Raw genomic sequence first — 25,183 nt, forward strand, 5'->3', positions numbered from 1 at the left:
TAAGGTGTGCAAAGTATATGAAATACATCCAATAAATGTTTTTACTGTTTCCAAATCTGAAATTTCATTGTATTTAAAAGGAAAGCAAAATGAATCCTCTGATCAGTTGACGTAACTCTGTCCAGGTTACAACCTGTATCAATATTTATATATTGGAAATTGACTTGTATGTGATTGATTGGGAATATTATATTGGGAATTGCGTTCAGTTGTTTTCAAAAAGATGTGTACATACATTAGAGGTAACAGTCTGTTGGTGTTTGTTTGTTGTTTAACGCATCACTCAGCAGTATCCTTGCCTTGGAAATAATAGAGTCTGAACCAGACGATCTAGTGACTGATCACGACAATCCTCTGATGAAGAATCATGCACATCGATTTGGATACGGTGACATGCGTTAACCATGTACGTCAGCCTGACTACCGGATCCCGTTAGTCGCCACCCGATCCCGTTAGTTGCCTCTTACGACAGGCATGGGGTGCTGTATATCAGTTCGAACCCAGATATTCATGGACTAGTGTTGCAGAAAGATGACGTACAGAAGATATATATGACTTTTCACTGACAATGTATGGAAATCAAATTACTTGTTAAATATACTCCTGTTCCACCTCCAATTTTATCAGCTGCTCTTCTATTGTGGGTGAACAAGCGCCGAATATATATTCATAAATGTGATGTCATCTTTACAGCAGTTTATTTAAGGAAGTGTGACGACATCATTTGCTAACACTAGAAAATTAAAACTGGAAATTTGAAAAAAATAAACTCACTCCGTATAGACATTAGCATTTTGGTTCCTTTATCTATATAGACATGAAAGTAAGTTAGGAAGAATTACATTAAAACACGAAATGCTCAAAAGGGGCAAGGAAACATTCGATGACGACTTACCTTCGGCTTGGTGATAAGAATAGCTTTAGTTTCTAAGCCAATCCTTGCTTTGTAACTTTTGCCACGATGCTCGTTGTTATGAGACAACGCAAAGGAATTGTAAGAAACTTGGGAATGTTACAAATTCCACACAACATAATAGAAAATAGGGATTTATGTTTCCATTGTTAAATTGATGCTGCTTTGCAATAGATATCGTACAGATAGATTATAGATGGTTTGTTTTAAGGACCATGCTATATCGTGTGTGAAGAATGTAACTGGCATTCCAGGAACGTGATTGTTATATAAGCGTCCGACTGGAACGGTGTTTTTTTCATCTCGGACGGCCAATTCCAAGAGTAGCCTGTCTGGTCTGGTACATATTCTTACCCCTAAAACCTGTGAAAGATGTATTGTGGATAGTAAACCAGGACTTCGTTTTTCGATTTTGTAAACAGGCAGTGGGGACCTATGTGTACGTTCTCCTGACACGAACCCCACATAAGATCTCAGGGATCATCTCAGCAGAGACAACGTGGACCAGCGCCAGCGACCGGACTGAAACTTGATCAGAATTTCCCCCCTTTGACTCGGCATTACATTAAATGATTTCAAAATGATTTCTTTATGTAAAATAATTATCATATATCGTCCGTTCTTACATTTTTGTATTTTTCGGTGAATTTGCTGATAACTCCCTATTGTGCCTGTACAGGCAGTGAGTGGTTTAGGCATTCTAAATAGACTGTTAGGACATTCCAGAACCATATATGTCAATCTTAGTTTCGAATTATCTGGGATGATTGTCTTTTGTACCTGTTGCCCCTTATCTCACGTTACCTGCCAAGTCACCAGAAGACTAATATTCAGTGTGATATCGTGTGCGACAATGACATACCCTGCACAGCCCAATCTGCAGGTTCGAGTACAGTTACTAAGATTTGAATGTTACCCTCATTGTTTACATTGTTACAGTCGCTTCTCGTGTATTGGACTACCTCTTAACTTGTACTGCCACACAATTCTGTGCCTTTTTATCGCTTATTTTACTTTAGTAATCTTAAAATACAATTGTTAATAAAACACATTTCTCCCTTGTTTATTGATTTCATTATTATTTCGAGTGAGGACTGATTCCCAGTTAGGTTGTTAGTCTCACTTTGGGAATGAGCATATCGCAATATGAACGGTGTCTATTACATTAGGATCGCTGTATTACAAATACCGTCGGTCTCTGTAGCATCACAGACATATCCTCACTGCCAGCCACCATTTTGACACGTGCCATTCCCTGTCGCTAGGGCTCACGTCCAAGTAACCCTCACTGCTTAAATGACACCACTTACGAGGTAGTATATCTGCAGTTTTACATTCAAAGGACGTTTCTTCCACACATTCCTTCGTGCACATTCTTACAGCATCTTCAAACTCGCCTTTCACGGGCACCCTCTTCCGGTTATGATCCTTTATCCCCAGCCCCTTATACAGAGTCGTGGTGTTTCCATATCTCTTGCATTCTGAAATGTGAGTCGGATGGCCTTAAGCTGCTTCGAGCAATAGTAGCAAGATGTAATGACATGTAAGTTGTTTGTAGTGGGAGGGCGGTGAAGATGTTTTGGTGACTGATTCAAACTGATGGTCATCGGATCCTGGCTAATGAAAACTAACGAGTAAGTTAGTGAGTGACTTTAGTTTTAGGCAGCGAACGTATAACCACAAGGTTATTCCATAGCCTCCAATGTCTTGAAGGCCAATAACAAACCTGGCCATTGTTACAATACCGCCTTGTTACTCGCTTCTATACACACCCAAGCTTAGAGTATTGCTCATGACCTCATACTCTGGTCATGGATACTGTTTCAGGCTCTGCGAACGTATTCACTGCGCAAACGTTATGGGCGCAGCATAGCACAGCTGCTGAAACCACATTTTCCCCCAGGACTGGGAAACATTTAATCAATAGTTTGAACTCCGATTTCTGGCTTTTTTTCAACATTATGGGTTGAATTGGCATTTTTGGTGATTTGTTTCGGAAAGTGCACACCGAGTGGTATCGGAATCTGCAAAGTTGTGTTTTACGGTGCATCTGACCTTTAAGCTGTTCGTATATCTCTTCCACAAGGGAGCTCACCTCTGTCACAGGTGTTACTTGTGATGTTGTGGCTGTACCCAGGGTGACACAGACACAGTCCACGGAAGCAGGACGTCACAGGAGTGTGGCATTCGTCATCACGAGTACAGTTCTTGCCAATATCTTTCATTAAAGACACAAGACGTATGTGGGGGTTATCTTCGTAAATAGCATTACGTATAGGCTTACGAAGTGTCATTGTTGTAAATAACGAGTGAGCAGAGATTTATATGTGTGTCATAGTTGAGTAAATTTGCGTATGACTTTCATGAGTTAATATTAAATGTCACGTCGGCAATCGAAACAAGAAGGTATTGACATTGTTGTGAATTTTAAAACCAGAGGTTGTGAATACGTATCCATTGGTTTCATAGATACCAAACACAACTGTATGTTCTGTATATTATATATGTGTACTTACCATCATATATTTCACACAACGGCTGGTCATTCCTTCCCAGTGTGCAACTCGAATTAGCGCCACAGGAAGCGTCACCACAGGCACCTATCAGTGACTAAACACACACGTTTTATAGCAACAATAACTCGCATGTATACGTTGAAATCACATCTTCCCTATAACAAGTTTGTTTGTTGTTTAACGCTGCATTAAAGATTTATGGCGGCGGTCCGTAAATTATGGAGTCTGGACCTATAATCAGTGTCATGCAGACCAGTGTCAACAACGTCAGCGAACCTGACCACCCGATTCCATTAGTCGCTTCTTACCACAAGCATGGGTTACTGAAGATCAGTTCTAATCTGGATCTTCAGGGAATAGACTGGGAGAGAGTGCATTTTACAGAAGGTTGTTAAAGTCCAATTTTAATCCATGGGAACCATGAAATGTCCAGTTGGTCACAAACGAACTTGTTTCCTTCGCCAGTTCCCCTTGCTCAGGTATGAACCCTACTTCGCAAAGGTCTTTCTACAACTTTTAGACATCTCTCCATATTCTACAATTCCTCCAAGCAGTACCAACATAGATTCTCTGTATTTCTGGATTACCGTTGGGTAGCTAGACAAACCAAACAAGGGTATACGTTGAAACGTGACTGAAAGAAGATAAAGCTTTCATACAAACCATTTTCCAGTCATGGATGTTGCTAATGAAGACGTCACTACCGACTGTAAGGCTGCTATTTCTCGTTTCCTTGGTCTCGGGCAATTGTTGACATGTTTGTTTCTCAGGATCAAAGGTAAAGGACAGGCACAGAGGGAGTAGTTTGCATTCAGCTGCGCAGTCGTACATGGAGGGCGCAAAAACAGATCGGATGTAATCAGGAGTCTTCACAGGGAGAACTTCACGCATGGGAGGATATGAACAGTCGTCAATACTCGCCTGCAATGTCATGGACAGGCCACAAAGACACACAGTGGCAACAAGGATGATAGACATCACTGCCTGTAGACTGAAAGTAGAATTGTATACAAGATTCAAGTTGTAGTGCTATGTTCCAAAAAACGACCTCCCGTTCCTAGATCATCCAGTAGCATGTTTTGTCGTCATCGGTCGTCACTGCTCAAATAGACTGCAGTGGGCAATGCAAAATCGCAAGTGGGGTTATCAACAATGGAGAGCTGTGTTTTTTCCTGAAAATACCATATGTGTTTCAGCAGCCGATGACAGAAGGAGAACACGACGCGGTCACATCTTCCTGCAAGACAACGATTTTGCTCACACTGCTAGAGCAACACTGAACTTCAAAGACATGGGATACAACCCATACAATAGCCTGCATTCAGTTTGGTTTTAAGTCCAATAGAGCACATTTGGAACGTGATGCAAAGAAGACTGGATGACGTCTAACCAAGGAGGGCAACTGCGGCTGTACCCGATCAGGGATTTCATCAACTCGCTAATTCATTCCATGTACATACGTGGTTTTTGGTGATTCTGTGTGTCTGAACTAAATGTGATTCCCGAAAATATGTTAACCATAATTGTCTGGACTGAACTCAATCCTCAGTTTTGATTTAGGAGATAAACATCATGTGTTGGCCAATTTCCGGGTGTTATTGAGTATTTGAAGCACGGGAATATTTCATTTGAAACCTCCGGCGCGTCAGCCGGATGTTTACCTCCATTGTAAACAAAAAAGTAAACCAAAGGGGTTTTACTGTCTGCACTCGTTTACATCGAGTATGAGTACAGCAGTAAAGTGTCATCAGCTGGCCGTTTCAGCTGGTTCCCATGGTAGCATCTGGAGTTGCTCATTTGTGACGTCATTCTAACTTTACGTCACAATATGATTTGAATGACGTCACCACTGTTGATGGCACAACAAAACAATTGTTTACGTGTAAATACGCAGTGAATAGTCTTGCAGTTTCCGGGAATCTAATACCATTTGATCATGTTTTTCAACCAATCAGATTACAGAACACATTGACTTTTGGTTTACAATTAGGAGATAAACATCATGTGTTGGCCAATTTCCGGGTGTTATTGAGTATTTGAAGCACGGGAATGCATTTGGAACCGACGGCGTCAGCCGGAGGTTTCAAATGAAATATTCCCGTGCTTCAAATACTCAATAACACCCGGAAATTGGCCAACACATGGTGTTTATCGACATTGTAAACACAAAAGTAAACCAAAAGGGTTTTAGTGTCTGCACTCGTTTACATCGAATGCGGACAGAGCAGTGAAGTGTCATCAGCTGGCCGTTTCAGCTGGTTCTCATGGTAGCATCTGGTGTTGCTCATTTGTGACGTCATTCTAACTTTACGTCACAATATGATTTGAATGACGTCACCACTGTTGATGACACAACAAAACAATTGTTTACGTGTCAATACGCGGTGAATAGTCTTTCAGTTTCCGGGAATCTAATACCATTTAATCATGTTTTTCAACCAATAAGATTACAGAACACAGTAACTTTTGGTTTACAATGTTACTTAGAGAATAAAAGTGTATATTTTAGAAGCAGGAACCCTATCGGTATGAGGATTCTTTTGCGTATTTTCTTGTAACAGTGGAGTGGTCTTGTTTTCAAAGTGTTCGCTCGTCACATTGAGGACCCGAAATTAATTACCAACATTGGTACAATGTCTGAAGCCTATTGCAGAAATAGTGCTCAAAGCAGCGTAAAGTTAATCCCACTTGCTTGTATTTAGGTCCTGAGTTGTGATCACTTTACTGTTTAAAAGGAAATACTTCAGAAAGAGGCGTATGAACACTGGAGCTAACTGCTTGTCTTTGTTTATTTGTTGTTTAACGCCGCGATCAGCAGTACTTGAGGTATGCCGCGGACGTGTGTACATAATCAAATCTGGACCAGACCATACGGTCATCAACGTGTAAGGATCTGTTAACACAAATGACACGCAAGAACTAAGTGAAGGAACCTGGCCACTTGATTACGTTCATCGCCTCGCACCGCAAGCATGGGTTGCTGAAGAGCAGGCTTAAACAAATCTTCACAGGTTGGTACTATCAGCCAGGTGCACAGATAGATAGTCAGACTCATAACTGTATCACTGACGACATATGAATGATAAATAACACTGTGCAAAAACATATATTGGATGGTGAACAAATCTGCTGCTTGCAGGCAGTATAGTTTCCGACATATATGTTCCTCTGAGCGATGTTGTTCTTTTAGCAATTTTGAAGGTAAGAGTGATGATATCTTTTGCTAAAACAAGAAGGAGTGAGAGCGTTAATGTTAACAGTCACGTAACTAGCATCTCTAAAATTGGATATCACTTTAGGACAATACAGTATACCGCGATCAGCAGTACTTGAGCTATGCCACGAACGTGTGTAAATAATCAAATCTGGACCAGACCATACAGTAATCAACATGTAAGGATCGGTTTACACAAATGACACGCAAGAACTAAGTGAAGGAACCTGGCCACTTGATTACGTTAATCGCCTCTCACCGCAAGCATGGGTTGCTAAAGAGCAGGCCTCAACCGGAAGGCAAATGCTTGGATCTTCACAGGTATGTGTAAATGGTGGGACGAATCACATTGAAACAAGACAAGACTCCAGTCAAACGGTCAGCGAACCATTCGATGACCACTTACCTTGACATTTGTGACAGGAATCACTTCAGGCCTCAAGCAAACCCTTGGTTCGGGATACTTTGCCTCATTTTCTTGACGTGAAACAATGCAGGATAGTCGTTAGACACTTTGAGAACCTTAATAATTCCACTCAACTTAGTAGGCCATAATGATCTGTGTGTCTGAAACCTTCAAAGGTGCCTAAAGAGTTAGATTGATGGTACTTTCAAAGGTATTTTAAATGGCGTCCCCATACTTCAACACGTATAGATTCATACATAATGGATATTTTCTTCCATTTTCAGAATGTGGAATGTGATATATCGTCCGTGAATGACATCGTATATTCCCGAAGCTACCCCCAAAGTATTCAAGGGTATTTAGCATTTATCATCGCAGACTGACGCTCCAGCAATTTAAAAGTTATCATCGGAGACTGACATCCCACTTGCGAGACGGTTGTTATCAGTGACTTGCATGTAACCCTCTCAATGCTACCCTCGAACCCATTCGACAGGAGTGCAGGATAATGACATCTCCAAATAAAACTAAAATAATTATTCGACGAGTCGGATTTAGGTGTCATATGAATTAATTATGGAATGTACGCATTTTCATCGTGATAAATATATAATCTTCAATACGTTTATATACCTTAAAACGAAATGCCTGCAAATTAAAAATATCAAATCAAATTTCTCGGCACGCAGTCGAAAATAACGGCCATTGTTGACTTCAAGCACACCACGTCGAGTGTTATCCAGTCTTATATTTTCTTCATAATTAAATATTTTTTGATAGTTTAATCAACATTTTTGTTTTTTGACGAAGAGAAAGCTCATAAGTTTCCCACTTTCTAAAAATTAGTAACTTTCTCCTTAAATAATTATATACAAAACCAATCTAAATGATGCATCATCGATTGGACGAACAGGAACGATCATGGCAACGGCGGTAAACAAACAACTCCACCTGCATCGTGATGCCGAAGAAAATGTGCCATCCCTTTCATATATCCAACTATTTTACCTGGAATTAATTACATGGAGTGAATAGGTAAATGTTTTTGTCCCTGCACAGAAATAACCACACATAGCGAGTTTATTTTGATTTTGTTTGATAAACCTTCCAACATTCACAATGTTGACAGCCGTAGGTGACCCGAAAGGGCGTGGCCACTTTGCTAAGTGACAAGACACGAAGGATGTGTGAAAATACGCGTTCATAAGTAGAATCTGAACTCATATACATTGAAAGAAAACGACTCAATAGCTATATAATGCAGACCATGAAACAATATCACAATATTTGTAATTGTACCCACCCTTGATGAAACCGGAAGCACGTACACGGCATGGTACTCGTGGTGGTAAAACATAAACGAGTCGGAAAACGACCATTGATACATTTTCTAAATTGATTCAAATTCCCGTAAGATTCATACTATACACCAGAATTACCCCTCAATCATCTTCAATTGTTTACTGATAGTTGTGTTCAATAGCAGTTGTCGTTTGCTGCTTGTGTTGTGTTAGCCGCCGATGCGGTGATCTTTAGTTTAGCAAATCCGAAGTCGATGATTTTCGCGGTCGATTTTTTTCAAAGAATGTTCTGACGCGGGGAGACTTATAAATTGTCCGCGTGTCATAACAATAACAATATATTGTTCTGTGTATAACGTCGCGGAGGTGCAATTTTGATGACTGATGATGTCATGAATGAAATCATATTTCCCTATCGCAGAAACGAAAATAGCTATATTTTATGTTGGAGTTTGGTTTTCGTACGTGTAACACGATCTAACACCGGCTTTGTGCGGGTTTGTGCAAAAAATAATGAACCATAACAACTGAAATTAGCACTCATGAATGTTTTAAATCATGTATTTTATGCAGCTATTTTCATGGCATGACACGTTTAAATAAACGTAATTGTGCCATTTCAGTAAGGCCTTTGATGACATGGAAAGTATGACTTGTTTACGACGAACGTTTTCCATTATTATTACTTTCAGAATTAATTTTTAATTTGTCGTCTTTGTCGATACATATATACCAAATTAAAGTCAGATACTTATGAAATATCAGTAACAAGAATATTAAAATCGGTTTGCTCTAACTGAACATTTTAGTCGGTTCGTAACATAAAACGCATCCGGCTATCAATCGAGTAATTCAGGTAAATTCGGGAAACTTTCCTTTATGTTTGTCTTGTAATTAAACCTCTGTACATGTGAAATTATCTGGATATTTTTTTTATAATAATCTTTGTTTTTCTATCTATTACTAAGGAGCCGAATATTTTTTCAGTTCTTCCTTGTTTATTGACACATATTAGTTCGATTCACACGAAAGGAACACCGGGTACCATTCGTAGCTGCAGTGAAATATCTTGTTGGTAACAAGAAAGGTGTTCATCGAGGTGCTGAATGACAATTTTAATAACTTATAACGAAATATCAAGCAGAACTTATGTGGAACTGTTCACAAGATGCAACTGTATGGAAGTAGGTCTTTTTCACTTATTTCTCCAAAGCCTTTGACTGTGTTAATGAACCATTTTAGTCCACAACTTTAACATCCTTGACATCGTTCTGACAATAATGTATAAGAAGTAGGCAGACACATAACTCTTACCGTCTGGGAGCTAGTAATAATGTGATCTGATCCGTGTTTCAAATATTTTTTCTCAGGCAGCAGACAGGGTGGTATGCATAGTTATATACATTTCTCATCATTAATCAACAAACTGGTAACAGAATATTTTGAACTAAAAAGGATACGACGTCCCGTATCTAGTCATATTCTCCTTTATTTGCATGTAATGGAACTCGTGCAACTTCAGAGACTTCAACAAACAACTGGTCACCTAATAAACATATGTAGGAAGACGTTCTCTGTACATCGATACATCCCAATTTTACGATCTTTTTTCAAAAATGGGGGATATTCAGAATGGAAATGATAGAATCCACGGTGTGTTATTACAAATAGTTGAGACTACTGGTCACATCCAAAGCAGATTTGAATCAACAGCATTAGCACAACAAGTCACTTTTCACTGCATACGTGGTGGATTACCTGTAGACTGCGAAGCAAAATGCTTTCACCCTTACCTTTGTGTCTGTATTGACAGGTCCTTAGTTATGAGCAGGGATGAGGTGATGGTGTCGTCAGCTATAGAAACAGCTGAAGTGAGGTTCTTATCCAGGTAGATCCATGCTATCCACGATGCAGGGTAATGTTTGCGGCTCACTCTAAACATGTATCCATCTACACAGAGATATCTTCCACCATGTGAAGTTGGAATATGCTTATAAAATTTAACTGCTGATTTGCCAGTGATCAATTCGATAAGGAACAAGCAAAGTGTATACCCACAATAGTTAGTGAGTAAATATCAACTAATAATTAGTGTTTAATAATCAATAACTAGCGAGTAGATATCAGTCAATATCAATGAATAAGTAGAAAGTTGACATCATCTTCATATTACTAAGTCAGTTAATATCATGTAAATGATCTCCAATTTCGTTATGTAGTTCAGTTTTTAGTATAACCCACATCACTAATCCATTAAAACAACATATTCTACCTCGGCAAAACATCAAAGGATTGTCACTGTAATACTGAATGTCGTTTCCCGGGAAGACACCGTTCCGTCGCTGTTTAAAGACCGTTACTGATCTGAAACTGACTGTGAACATGTGCCTTTGATGTTAATCGAGATATACAATGTAAAATATACATACGGGAGTAAATCATTTGCAAAGCATAAGATATAGTGTGAAAGAATATATATAAATAAGATATTTGAAAGAATAAGGAACCCTACTGGTGTTCACTAAGGAATCACCAGACAAAACCCGTGATGAATATGCTGAACGTTCGCTCAGACGCCTTACACTTATTCGTCCATGTCAGTATCGGTCCATGTGACTGACAGTAGAGAGGAAAGCAGGTAAAACGACCCAAAGAGTCAGATATTAACAAATAAATACCAGGGAATGCTGGTATTTAACGTTTCCTAAATAATTTTGATACTCTCCTAAGTGCACAGAGTATCAAACACTTTTTAAAAACAGACTGAAACAGTTATTTTTGCGCAAAATGCTGACTGTAGGAGACTGACCTTTTCATTGTTCATTGTGTTGACGAAACAATCAGCAAAGGTCTGAAAGGTGGCGAACAACTTAAAGTGTGCTAATGTATTTCCTCATGTTTAGATATTACTGCCGTTCAAATAGTGATATAAATGTGCACCTGACTGGTCAATAGAAGGATGCTAGTGGCTGTAAATCAGTTCTAACATACCATCATCTAGTCCTCCAAATTCCACAAAACAACACAAAGGAAGAATGAGACACACGATTATCTTACATGACATTGCCATCATTGCCTGGCACCCGTGGCGAGCCACCTCCTCGTGGTGGGTGCTGGGTAACGCCAAGAGCTCGCCGACACCCCCGTTGTGGACCCGGGGGGATATTTGGTCCACCAACTCGTTTGCCGTGGGTTGCGGCCCTGTGTCGGTGGAGGACGGGATCCTGGTGGTTGAGAGCAATGGGGGCCTGTACCGTGTTCCTGTTGCTCAACACACCACTTTGGCCCCGACTTCACCTAGACGGGTGGTAGAATGGGCCCGGTTCTGCCAATCGGCTGGTCATGATGCCATGCCCTGTGCATGAAAATAATAATCATGTAGGACGCTGTAAACTGTTTCGCATTTATGAATGTGACTGTTATTTTCTTAACTTTACTGCTGTTTGTTTGCCTAGAGTACAATGCCAGAAGGCGGTGGCTCATGGGCCAATCCGGTGACGTTGACCTCTGAAATCTGTAGGTTTCCGATTACTTGTAATGGGCCGGACCAGCCAGACATTTAATTTGGTAAACCACTTCAGCTTTTCATGTCATACTTGCTGGAGTATAACATCCTTGTATCCTTGGTGTTTGCATCCTGGATGCCCGGTGCACTGTCACATTGTCCTTGTTGACACTCCGTGGCGGGTGAGGAGCAAGGATGTTGAATTAATATCTTTCACAATGTCACAAGACTATTCTGGTTCCGCGAGATATGAGAAAAAGAGACGTTTGGAACAGGACAGTTCCAACGAAAGTGTTTAAAAAAATGTAGAATCGTGGTCTCGGTTCTTGGTGATTGAAGCTTCTGATCATGCACCTATCAAATTAAATCCATTTGCTGTGTCCAAAGCTGTTTCTGGGATCTGCGGAGATGTGAAAAATGTAACTTGTCTTCGAAATGGCTCACTTCTTGTGGAATGTGAGAGAAAGCAACAATCTCTCAATCTTCTATCGGTCTATCAGTTTGCCAACATTGAGGTGGTAGTATCCCCTCATAGAACGCTTAACTCCTGTCGAGGCATTGTTCGAGACAGAGATCGATGCCTGTCAGACATGTCAGAACAAAAAATTCAATTTGAATTAGCAGATCAAGGTGTAACATCCATTAAACGTTTCACCAAAAAAGTCGATGGCATTATTAAAAACACAAACACATACCTTGTTACATTTGCATGTGCGTCAGTCCCACGATCAATTAAGGCTGGTTATTTGAATATCGGGGTGGAGGTGTATATCCCCACTCCACTCAGATGCTATAACTGTCAAAAATTTGGCCATGGCTCAAAGTCTTGCCACAACCTTGTTGCGTGTCATCGGTGTGGTGAACATCATGACCATTCTGATTGTGTCAAAGACATTAAATGTGCAAACTGCGGAGGAAGTCATGTTGCTTCTTCAAAGTCATGTCCTGAGTGGCAAAAACAGTCCGAAATAATCAAAATCAAATGCAAAAATAATCTTTCTTTTTTTTAAGCCAAAAAACTGTACGCAAGCCAAACACAAAATCCTACCACCTTGTCTTACTCTGCTGCAGTTACCCGGTCTGCACCGACCTCCTCTATCATTTGTCAGACTGACTTAACTTGGGTACATTCTGATCAGCCTCTCAGTCTTGGTACAAACATTCAACCAAAAATTGCATCCTCAGAAACACAAACTACTCAGACTGTCGTTCAAACAGAGCAAACTGTTGGCAAATCAGACATTCAGAAAGCCAAGAAAGACAAGAAAAAACAGAACAAACTGTTGAAAGTTGGAAATCTTCCTTCTGTGGACATGACTACTGAAAACATATTTGCTCCTTTGGATATGGAGGTGACTCCAGGAGAGAGGAAGAAACGTTTCTTCCTCACGTTCCCGAAACAGGTCCCCAATTGAGCCTCCATGACTCAATCTGTAAATCTCATCCAGTGGAATTGCAGAGGACTTAGAAATAATATCAGCGAAGTACAGTTATTAATTCAAGATTATAAACCATCAGCACTATGTCTCCAAGAGACGTATCTTAAACCTACTGATAGACTTGACTTAAGACAATACAATTGTCATCATTTCTTTTCTCCACCAGGAAGTAAGGCGTCTGGAGGAGCTTCTATTTTTGTACGACAGGGAATCATTAACAGCCCTGTTCCTCTTAATACAAATCTTCAAGCTGTTGCGGTCCGGTTAACTCTGCATATTGTATTTACTTTGTGTTCATTGTATATCCCTCCCTCTACCTCCCTAAGGCAATCTGATCTTCAACAGTTATACGATCAGCTCCCTAAACCATGCATTATCATGGGAGACCTGAATGGTCACAATCCTAAATGGGGAAGCGTAAACACAAACAGTAAAGGGACGGTAATTGAGGCATTCATTAACAACAATAATTTATGCATATATAATGATGAGTCTCACACTTATTTACATCCTGCTACTGGAATGTATTCCGCGCTTGACCTCTCTCTTACAGATGCCACCTTATTAAATGAATTTGAATGGTCGGTCCATGACGACCTTTGTGGCAGTGATCACTTTCCCACCATTCTGAAAACCATCAGCCCAAATGCCGATTCATCCTCATCTAGGTGGAATTTTAACTGTATGAGGTATTGTGTACTTCAAACCAAACACCTGACCGATTTGAAAATACCGAAGATCCGATTAAGCTATTTTCTTATCAGCTCACTGCTATAGCTGATGAAACAATACCAAAGTCCTCTGCAAATCACCACATTCGCAAACCGTGGTTCAATAATGATTGTAAACAGGCCAGAAAGAATAGGAAGAAAGCTGACAAGATTTTTCGTAAACATCCAACGGTCCACAATTTAGACAAAGTAAACATTTTAAATGCTAAAGCCCGACGCACTTTTAAACAGTATAAACGTCAGTCTTGGAGAAACTATGTTTCGAAGATAAATTCACGAACACCTATTTCAAAGGTATGGAACATGATTCAAAGAATAAAGGGCAAAGGTTCAAAATCGACTGTTCACCATCTGAAGGAAGGTGACAATTTATTAACCGATACATATCACATTGCCAATAAGCTTGGTGACACTCTCGCCAAACATTCATCTTCGTCAAACTACATACCTGAATTTCAACAGTATCAGAAACAACAGGAGAAGAAGAAAATCAATTTTAAATCACACAATGGCGAAGACTATAATGAATTATTTTCATTACATGAGCTCCACACAACCCTTGACCAAGCTCATGATACAGCAACAGGAGCTGATAATATTCATTATCAGCTCTTGAAGCATTTACCTGAATCATGTTTGGAAACACTTTTAAATATTTTTTATCAAATATGGACTTCAGGGATTTTCCCATCTTCGTGGCGTAATGCCATTGTTGTCCCTATTCCTAAGCCTGGCCGGGATCATACTGATCCTTCAAATTACAGACCAATCTCTTTGACGAGTTGCGTATGCAAGACCATGGAGCGAATGATAAATAACAGACTAATATGGTATCTTGAAACCAATAACCTTATATCAAATATTCAATGTGGTTTTAGGAAAAATCGTAGTACCATGGACCACTTAGTACGATTGGAATCCTTTGTTAAAAATGCCATAGTACATAAACAACATGCAGTATCGATATTCTTTGATCTTGAGAAAGCGTACGATACTACCTGGAAGCATGGCATTTTAAAGGATTTATATGATTTTGGTTTGAGGGGTCGTTTGCCTCTTTTTATATCACGGTTTTTGAGCGACAGACAGTTTCAGGTCCGAGTGGGTTCTACTCTGTGTGACCATTATAATCAGGATCTGGGTGTCCCTCAAGGCAGTATTTTGTCTGGCACCTTATTTAGTATCAAAATCAACAGTTTACCCAAGGTTTTAAATGATTCAATCGATGGATCACTTTTTGTGGATGATTTTAATATTTCCTGTCGTGATAAAAATATGCATACCATTGAACGGCAACTACAATTGTGTCTAAACAAAATAGACAAATGGTGTCTTGAAAACGGCTTTAAATTTTCTAAGTCTAAAACTAACTGTATACACTTCTGTAGAAAATACAAGCCACATAAAGACCCAGAACTATTTTTAAATGGCACTCCCATCAAAGTTGTTACGGAGGCTAAATTTTTGGGTTTAATTTTTGATTCTCATTTAACCTTCCTACCCCATATCAAATCCCTTAAAAGCTACATGCCTAAAGGCACTAGATTTGTTGAAGGTTGTTTCTAACTCAAAGTGGGGAGGGGATCAAACTACCCTCTTACACCTGTATCGATCAATGGTCCGTTCAAAACTTGATTATGGCTCCATCGTATATGGTGGAGCCTGCAAAAGCAATCTTAAACTTCTTGATTCTGTCCACCATCAAGGTTTAGGACTTTGTCTTGGATCTTTTCGAACTTCACCTATTGACAGTCTCTATGTTGAGGCCGATGAACCATCTCTTACACAACGTCGTATAAAATTGTCTTTACAATACATTACTAAAATTATACTCTACTAAATCTAACCCTGCCTATAACTGTGTGTTCAATCCCCTTCATGAGGATTTGTACGACAAGACGTCTTCCTTGGTTCCACCTCTAGGGCTCAGAATTAAACCCTTTCTTTCTTCGGCCGGCATTGAGCTGGAAAACATAGCTCCTTTCCGTCTTCTTTCTTCTCCTCCTGGGCAGTTGGTTAGGCCACAAGTCGACCTAACATTAACTTCATTTAAAAAATCAAAAACTAATGATTTACAATATAAACAAGAATATCATCAATTAAAAAGTACATATAGCAATTACAAACCCTTATTTACAGATGGTTCCAAGGACGGTGGCGCAGTTGCTTGTGCCACTGTCATTGGATCCAGAACAATATCTTCTAGAATTCCAGATAACAGCTCCATTTTTACTGCCGAAGCAAATGCAATATTAACTGCTCTTAAATATATTCAAAGACACCCTAAACGTAAACAATATATAATCTTTTCTGACTCTCTTTCTTGCCTTCAGGCTATTAAAAATATTTCTTGTAAACATCCACTTTTAATTGAAATTATTTAATTGTATAATGATCTTGCTACCGGCCAATACGACATCGTCTTTTGTTGGTTACCCAGCCACGTTGTCATTTCTGGGAACACACTCGCTGACCTTGCTGCTAAAGCAGCACTCAACAAATCTGTGACACCAATTCTCATTCCACACACTGATTATAAAGCTACCATTAGGTCTTACATTCGTGAGCTGATGCAGAAAAGGTGGGACACTCAAGTCGGTGTCAACAAATTACATGAAATACAACCCTACATTGGTTACACCTACTTGGGTTGTCAGTCCAGATTTGAAGAGGTCATCGTGCGACGATGTCGCATTGGCCACACAAGATATACGCATGAATATTTGCTTAAAGGTGAAGATCCTCCGTTCTGTATCCCTTGTGATGAAAGAATCACAGTCAAGCACGTTTTGCTTGACAGTGTTGAATATTCCATCACAAGGGATAACTATTTTAAATCGGGAACTATGGAGGATCTTTTTAGTAACGTTAGTAATCATTTAATCATTGCGTTTTTAAAAGAATTCAATTTATTACATGACTTGTAAATAGATAAATATTTTAAGATTGGAAGTTGAATCAGGAACTACGATTGTTAGTGGCTGTATCCTCGAAGGGGGCTGAAGTACCGTAAAAATATTGTCCTCCTGAGAGGGTACGTAAGTCCAAAAACTGTTGAAGCCAGATTTATTCTTCCACCTTTTTAGCCGTAGAATATGTGTCGTTTTAATTTGTGGCTAATCTTGCATACAATCGCCAGCAGCTGAGGGGATGGTGTAAATCCAGCTAGGGACCATGCAGGTAGCAGAGGTATTGTACGTCCCCATGGCCCGTAGTATGGTGATCTACCCTCTGTTGTTGGCGATCTATGGCCTGGTTTTATATTGTACTGTCCAAATAATGATACTGTTATATTTTTATAAGTTTCCACACTAGTTTTAATATGAACTGTGATAGTCTAGTGGTTTTACTGTCCTTCGTCGACAGGTTCTACATAATATGCACATATATATATATTTTTATGTCACGTATGTTCTCGTCACGATATGGCTGCAACATTGCCGATGTGACGTTAAATCTTAACTCACTCACTCACTCACTCACTCACCATCATTGCCTTTATTGTTGTACTCGCTGCTCCTGTGTTATATTACCTCTTACCATATACTATGTCTACTCAGATACTTTAATTCACAATTTCTATTTACAACACATTTCTCTGTAAATATGATGCCCAGATAACTTTCGGTTTCACAAAGAAAGGATAACATTAATATAGGGCAAATTAATAACGCCCAGGATTTGCTGAGCCACAAATATCGTCGTCTCAATAACATCATAGACATGTCCTTACGGCCATCCACCATTGTGACAGGTGGCGTTCTCTTTCACTAGGGCTAGCGTCCAAGTAACCACCACTGCTGAGATAATACCCCTTGGGAGGTCTTAAGTCTGCAGTTTTACACACGAAGGTCGTTTCTTCCACACAGGCTGTTGTGCACATTTTCACCGCATCTTCAAATTCTCCAAAGACAGGTACCCTCTTCCGATTGTGATGCTTTATCCCCCAGTCCCTTATACAGAGTCATAGTGTTTCCCAACCTTTTGCAGTCTGAAATGTGAGTAAGACAGCTTTAAACTGCTTCGGGGATTAGTATCATGATATAATTACATCAAATGAATCAAAAGACTTTTCAAAATCGATTAAAACTAGTAAACCTGGTAGTTGATAAGACCTTGTATATTTCAGTAGACCATATATCAGCCTAGTGACCTCATCAATATATTTTCCTGGCACAAAACGTTTTTATCTTCATTTATTATTAGCGGTAATATCTCTTTTGTTCTATTTGCAATAACAGATGATACTGATTTATATGATGTGTTAAGAAGAGAGATTAGCCATCAATTTTTTTTAAAAAGTAGTTTGCTTATTTCTTTTGTTTTCTTTTGGTAGGCATGTACTTCATCCTTCTTCCAAGTACATGATAGTTTTTCGTTTCTTTTTTGGGAGAGGTGTAATTTTGGAATGATATTTACAAAGGAATGTAAGACATTAAACTAAAACCAAGTGTCAAAATGGTGAACTTGGCTTAATCGTATGCTTAACAAATGTAACGAGGCAGTTTTCACAAAAAATTGGTACAATGCAGGCACAAATTTTATTTATGATCCAAAGCAATCGTACCGCTGCTGAATTCTATGCTCATGAAGCACTACAAGATATATAACAGGTCACATTATCCATCTTCCGATATCATGGTATGAAATCTTCCATAAATGTTTTGCTTAAGACAAAACAATACCATTTGCTCAATAATGCCTTTCAATATATTTAATACTTCTGACATGTACATGATAAAAAAGCTGTATGATATTAAAGAATCACATAAACGTCATATTGCTATGCACGTGTCGCTAGGTTCAGTGACATATTACCATTTAGAAATAGTTAGGTAGTTCTACATTTCAAACATGTAGAAAGGAAGATGTCAAAATACTATGAAACTACAAAATATATAATGCTTACTCTTGAGTCGTTTTGAACCTTCCATTTTAAATCTATTTAGCGCAAATATTATGCCAGATAAACATACTGTACATTACTATTTATTAGTTGTCAAATGTCCGTACTGGATATACATAGATCAGATAGTAAATATATTCAAAGATATTTGTCAATTGTATTAGTGTAACGTTGCGAATGTGTATTGATGTGAATGTATTCTATGTATGGATGTATGTATGTGTGTGTATAGATATATATTACTGTGAATAGTAAGGTAGGGAAAATTATATGATTACATTTCTTTTCAGAGACACAAATCTGACAACTGAAGCAACTGTCTTAAGTGAGCGAGTGATTGAGGTCATATACACTTTTTAGCAATATTCCAGCAAATTCCAGAAGTGGGCTTTACACGCTGTACCCAGAGTGAAAAATCTGGGCCTGGCGAGCAAACGACTAACCACTGTGTCACCCCATTGCCCCATTGTCTTGAAGACGGAACACCAACCTGGACATTGTTACAATGCTGCCTGGAACAAGCTGCAATTATTGAGGAGATCGATAAGCTATTCGTATACCTCTTCCACAATGGGGCTCACCTCTGTCACAGGTATTACTTGTAATGTTGTGGCTGTACCCAGGGTGACACAGACACAGTCCACGGAAGCAGAACGTCATAGGAGTGTGGCAGTCGTCATCACGAGTACACTTCATGCCAATATCTTTAATAAAAAAAAGCAAAGACTTCTACATTTCCTGACTAACTTCAGTACACTAACTTCAATGTCATCTTGGTAACTAAGGTTCGCTTGAATTATCTTGAGTGTCATCTTGGTAAATAGCCTTACGTGGCGACTTACGTAGTGTCATCTTCGTAAATACCGAGTGCTTTAAGACTTACCTGCACGTCATTGTTGTAAATAGCGAGTGGGCAGGAACATGCCCGTCATCGTTAAATAATGTCATCAGCTTTAGAACCAGAGATGGCCAAACGCGGTCATTGGATTCATGACTACCCAACACAAAGATTATACAACTGTACAATCTCTTTTGTATGTGTGTACTTACTATCACAGATGTCACACAACGGCTGGCCATTTCTTCCCAGAGTGCACCGCGAATTAGTGCCACAGGAAGCGTCACCACAGGCACCTGTCAGTGACTAAATATACAAACAGTTTATATCGTGGGGTTATATAAGTACCAGTTCACATATACATGTTGAGATAACATCTTTTCTATAACATGATTTTGTTTGTTTTCTAACGTATCATCTTTAAGTGGTCTTTACATCATCGAGTCTGGTCCAGACAGTCTAGTGATCAACACCATGACAGGTGTCATCCACTGTAGCGAGTCTGACCACTAGTTGACAATTATGACAATGATGGGTTGCTGAAGACCAATACAAAACCAACCAAGCAAACATGTCCTGGTTTGCTCTGCCAATTGTACTTCTACAGATATGGAAGATCCTTTCCAAGTTTCTCCACAAATGTCTAGAGGACTCATTGATGCGATTTCAGCTAGGATATGGGGCGGTGGTGTAGCTTAATGGTTAAAGTAGTTCGATTCCCGGCATGGGTACAATGTGTGAAGTCCATTTCTGGGAACCTGCTCCGATTTTGCAGGAATATTACTGAAAGCGCCGTTTAAACATACTCATCCGCTCCTGTTGTTACAGTTACACTCCATCAAGGATACGGTCTGTAACAATCTCAGTTCATAATCATATCCTACCAATATGCAAAAGAAGACAGTGACACCAAATTTAATCAAATAATTTGAAGTCTTATAAAATCGACAGTATAAAAGATTATCAAATATTCCGATCTGATCGGAACATTTCTCCTGCCTAAATCTGTCATTTTACTTGGTAAACGGAAGAAAAGGTGGCTCCTTCCATTGTTCGATGATACCCGAGCATCCCCAGTCAACGCAACCATCGTACTATTAACTAAAAGAGGAACAACACGGTTGGTCTTTGGCAATATGGCGGACTCTGATCACAGATGGCGTCATAAGCGGAAATATCACGTGAGCTCCAGAGGAATATGCGTAATGGGTGAAGTTCAGGTAGCAGAAACTGTTTTTGCGATTATAATATAAATAACTATATGTTTGTATTCTAATAACTTTAATAATGTAATCTACCGATCATAAAATATCATATATCTATTTTCAAACCATATAAATTACAATTCATTAAAAACTCAAGGATTAATTGATAATTAATATTAGTTAAGAGGTCATGAATTGTTTTGACATTGACATATTTATCCCTGTTAACTGAAAAGGCCTATATTATAATTCCAGCAAGTAGTGCAATGTTTAGACTGATCCTTTATATGTATTGCTGTTACGTCAATGTTTCATTTTGGGTAAGAAAGATACTACTGTATCCGTTCAAACGAGCACTGAAAGTAGATTAAGCCTCCATACAAACCATTTTCCAGTCATGGATGCTGCTAAAGAGGACGCCACTGCCGACTTCAAAGCGTACATTTGTTTGCACGCTCAGCTGTTCACATGTCCGTTTCTCAAGATCAAAGATGAAGGACAAGCACAATGGGGATCGTTTGCATTCCGCTGCACAGTCGTACATAGAGTGTGCAACAACAGAGCGGACGTGACCATGAGCCTTTTCAGGGACACCTTCGTGCACAGGAGGGTGTGAACAGTCGCCAGAGACAGGGCACAAAGCTGACAGCGGACACGTTAATGGCAGACATCAGTGCCTGGAGAATGAAAGTAGATCTTTTTCCAAGACTGATAAAAAAATACTGTTATGCCTACAACCTTTTTGATTGACAGCAGAATTAGTTAATGAAAACGCAAACTCGTCATAGACTAGTAAACTACACTCTTCAAAAAGACAAACGCAAAATGAAATTCAAAATGATACTTACAATTGTGTATCCATATCCATAACTCTAACATTTTTTAGGGTTGCACATTGTTTCCGGAATATTTTAGAAGATCATGCTTGACCAAACGTAACCAAAAATTTTGAACGATTTTATCAGCCAGGATTGTCATGATGTGCGTGGATGTCATGCAGCACGAATATCAGGCACAATGATTGCTTCTCACGTGCAAAACGTGAATACAGCACGTGACAATAAAAAGACCCAGATGAATCTCACAATTTCATCCACGATTTTTGCAATTTCTTTACACGAAAATGGGACGTCTCAACGCTGCCAGTCGAAATCAGACAATTGGACGATTGCAAGCTTTCAAATCCAAGAGTGAGGAGGCAATTATCTTCAACGTTCAGCCCAGCACAATAACTCGATTGTGGGATCGACTTCGTCAAGCAAATTTGACAAATGACCGTCCAAGATCAGGGAGACCTAGGGTCACAACAACTGCCCAAGATCGGTACATCCGGGTAACCCACCTATCTGACCGCCATCGTACCGCCAGGGACACAGCACAAGAACAGTTTGGAGCCCGAAGAGTGTCCGATCAGACAATCAGGAACAGTCTCCGAATACGTGCCAAACGTCCAAAAGTTGCTCCCTCTTTGACACGGCTACATCGACGAGTGAGATGGCGTAACATGGTGTTGACATGTATATGGAACCTGGCAAACTGGAGGCACATGTGATTTAGCGATGAATCCCGTTATCTCTTTAGGCGACGTGATTGTAGAGACTGTGTCTACAGACGACGTCATGAACGTTTTGCTCATAACTGCATCAGACAGGTGAACAGGTTCGGTTAAGGGATTAGTATGGTGTGGGAGCGATCTCATACCGCAGCAGATCGGAACTTGTGTTTGTCCAAGGCAATCTGACGGCAAATAGATACATACGATTCTCCGTCCACACGTCCTTCACCTTGTTGACCGTCAACGGCAACTCTTCCAACAGGAAAACGCAAGGCCCCACGCAGCACGTGCCACCGTACCTGGCCAATAACATCAGTACCCTCCCCTGGCCCTCCAGATCCCCGGATCCAACCCCAATCGAACACCTTTGGCATCAGATCGATAGACGGGTACGCTGACGTCGTAATCCACCACAGAATCATCAACAACTGTTCCACATGCTGCAGGAGGAATGGAGAACGATTTCACAACAAAACATCCAACTACTGATTCGATCTGTACCCAGGAGGTGTCGCGCAGTGGTAGCAGCTGGAGGTGGTCATACGAGATAATACGACTTGGTGGACAGCAGTAATGACTGAAATCACTGTTCTTCTCATGAAATATGGACAAGATAGCAATGCATTGCTACCCGAAATTTCCTTCATGTATCTTTGTTTTCCGCTGATCTACACGTCCTTGAATAACACCAAATTTTCATTGATATTTGGGGTTTGCGTTCCTTTTTTTCTGAAGAGCGTACTAGTATGTTATGGTAGTGAAGTTGGGCGATGGTTTAGTCTAGTGGTTAAGGAATTTCCTCGTCATGTCGATGACCCGAGTTCGATTCTCCACTTGGGTACAATGTGTGGAACCTATTTCCTGTATTTCTGTCGGTGATATCATTTATATATTGCTAAAAGCAATAACCTCACCCAATGGCAGTGATGCATTTGATTTACACGTCATCATATCCCAGCTGAGCACCTGATGATCACTGGATTGTCTTGCCTATACTCGATTATTTACGGAAAACCGCCATATAGCTGGGAAGTTGGAGTGTGGTGTTAACAACAAATAAATCTAATCTATACGTTAGAACGGTATTTGGGTCCCATTTGATAAACGACTGGTATAATATTGTACGATGGAACTGTGTTCAGTTGGTTTCAAAGATGTCACTTCGTATATAAAGTAACGCAAACAGTTCTGACGTGTCAAATCGGTCTGACCACCTGATCTCGTTGGACATCTTTTACGAGCAAGCGTGGGTTGCTGAAAAACAATTCTGTTTACACGTGGTAGTGCTTACAAACAGGCGATATTCAGTTATAATGCCCGAAGGGTGACCAGCATATGAATGTTGACACGTGATGGTCCGGGGTTGAATATGCCTTCTACTCGTCGTAAGAGGCGACTAATGGGACCGGGGGTCAGACTCGTTGACTTGATTGACACATGTCATCAGTTCCCATTTGCGCAGATCGATGCTTATGCTGTTGGTCGTTGTATTGTGTAGTGCAGACTCGATTATTTACAGACCGCCGCCAATAGCTGGAATAAAACAAACTCACTCACATATGAATACCAAACTATATTCTCCAATGAACACACGAGATTGGAGAACAAAACGTTTCAAAACCACTATAACCACCTCCGATGTAAACAGCTGCTACTAGTATGTGGAACAAGTGCTGAAACATATATAGTCTTGGGTGCAGTGGTAGTGTTACAGCAGTATTGAAGAATCAGTGACAATATCATTTGCTGAATCAAGATAGAAAATGAGGATGGAAAATCAAGGTTCAGTGGTTCATATATCGCTTCAATCAAAATCCACTAGCGGTAGCATTGTATATTTTCTACATATTGCTAAATGCGGCTTAAAACTAAAGTCCTTCACTCACTGAATTAGTATCCCAGTGGCCTTTTGAGTTCATTAATGTCGGTATGACCGATGTAAGTATGTTGGGACGATTCACATTAAAACATGAACTAAATGAAGAAACTACTATGAAAAAATCGACGATAACTTACTTTGACCTTGGTGGTACAAACTACTTCAGTTCTCTGGCCATCCGTCGATTTGTATGTTGTGCCACACTGATCGTTGCTATGGAGAACAGGACATTCCAAGGAGGCTCAACTGTTCCACTACAAAAAATGCATTCGTGGAAACAAAGCGCCACGTATAGTTTAATATATTATTGATATTTAGATTTCACGATATGGAACATGATGTATCATGTGTCATGGACATCCTTTATTCATCAACACAACTTTGACCAGTATCATCAGCATCTGGATCAGTCATTGATGGACAAATGAATATCGATGAAGTCAACGAATCAGTATTCGAACACGTCCTGCGATTAAATAGTAGTAGGTATAAATATGATTTGAATACTTCTTGGCCTCATTCTACCATTATAGTGGAACAATACTTATACGCACTATTCCAAAGTGCAATGAACACACTCCCGACAATTTTATGTTGTACCTCGCAACGAACGTGTCATATGTAAGATACCCGAAAAATGATCGTCAATGTGGCCTGACATAGTCTGGTCTGTTGTACTACCTTTGATGACATGAATTCCGATCACGTCATTATGATAACACTAATAAAAAAATATATTCATTCTCAATATATTGTCTCTTACAATAATCACAA

The 25,183-nt window shown here is 39.7% G+C and overlaps 1 pseudogene; it reads right to left on the bottom strand.

Annotated features, from left to right (window-relative positions):
* Positions 1–17,741: 17,741 nt before the first annotated feature.
* LOC137255487 (uncharacterized) lies at positions 17,742–22,843 on the bottom strand (annotated as a pseudogene).
* Between the last annotated feature and the right edge of the window lie 2,340 nt (positions 22,844–25,183).

Source organism: Haliotis asinina, chromosome 11, assembly GCF_037392515.1.
Source record: "Haliotis asinina isolate JCU_RB_2024 chromosome 11, JCU_Hal_asi_v2, whole genome shotgun sequence".
In the NCBI taxonomy this organism is placed as follows: Eukaryota; Metazoa; Mollusca; class Gastropoda; order Lepetellida; family Haliotidae; genus Haliotis; species Haliotis asinina.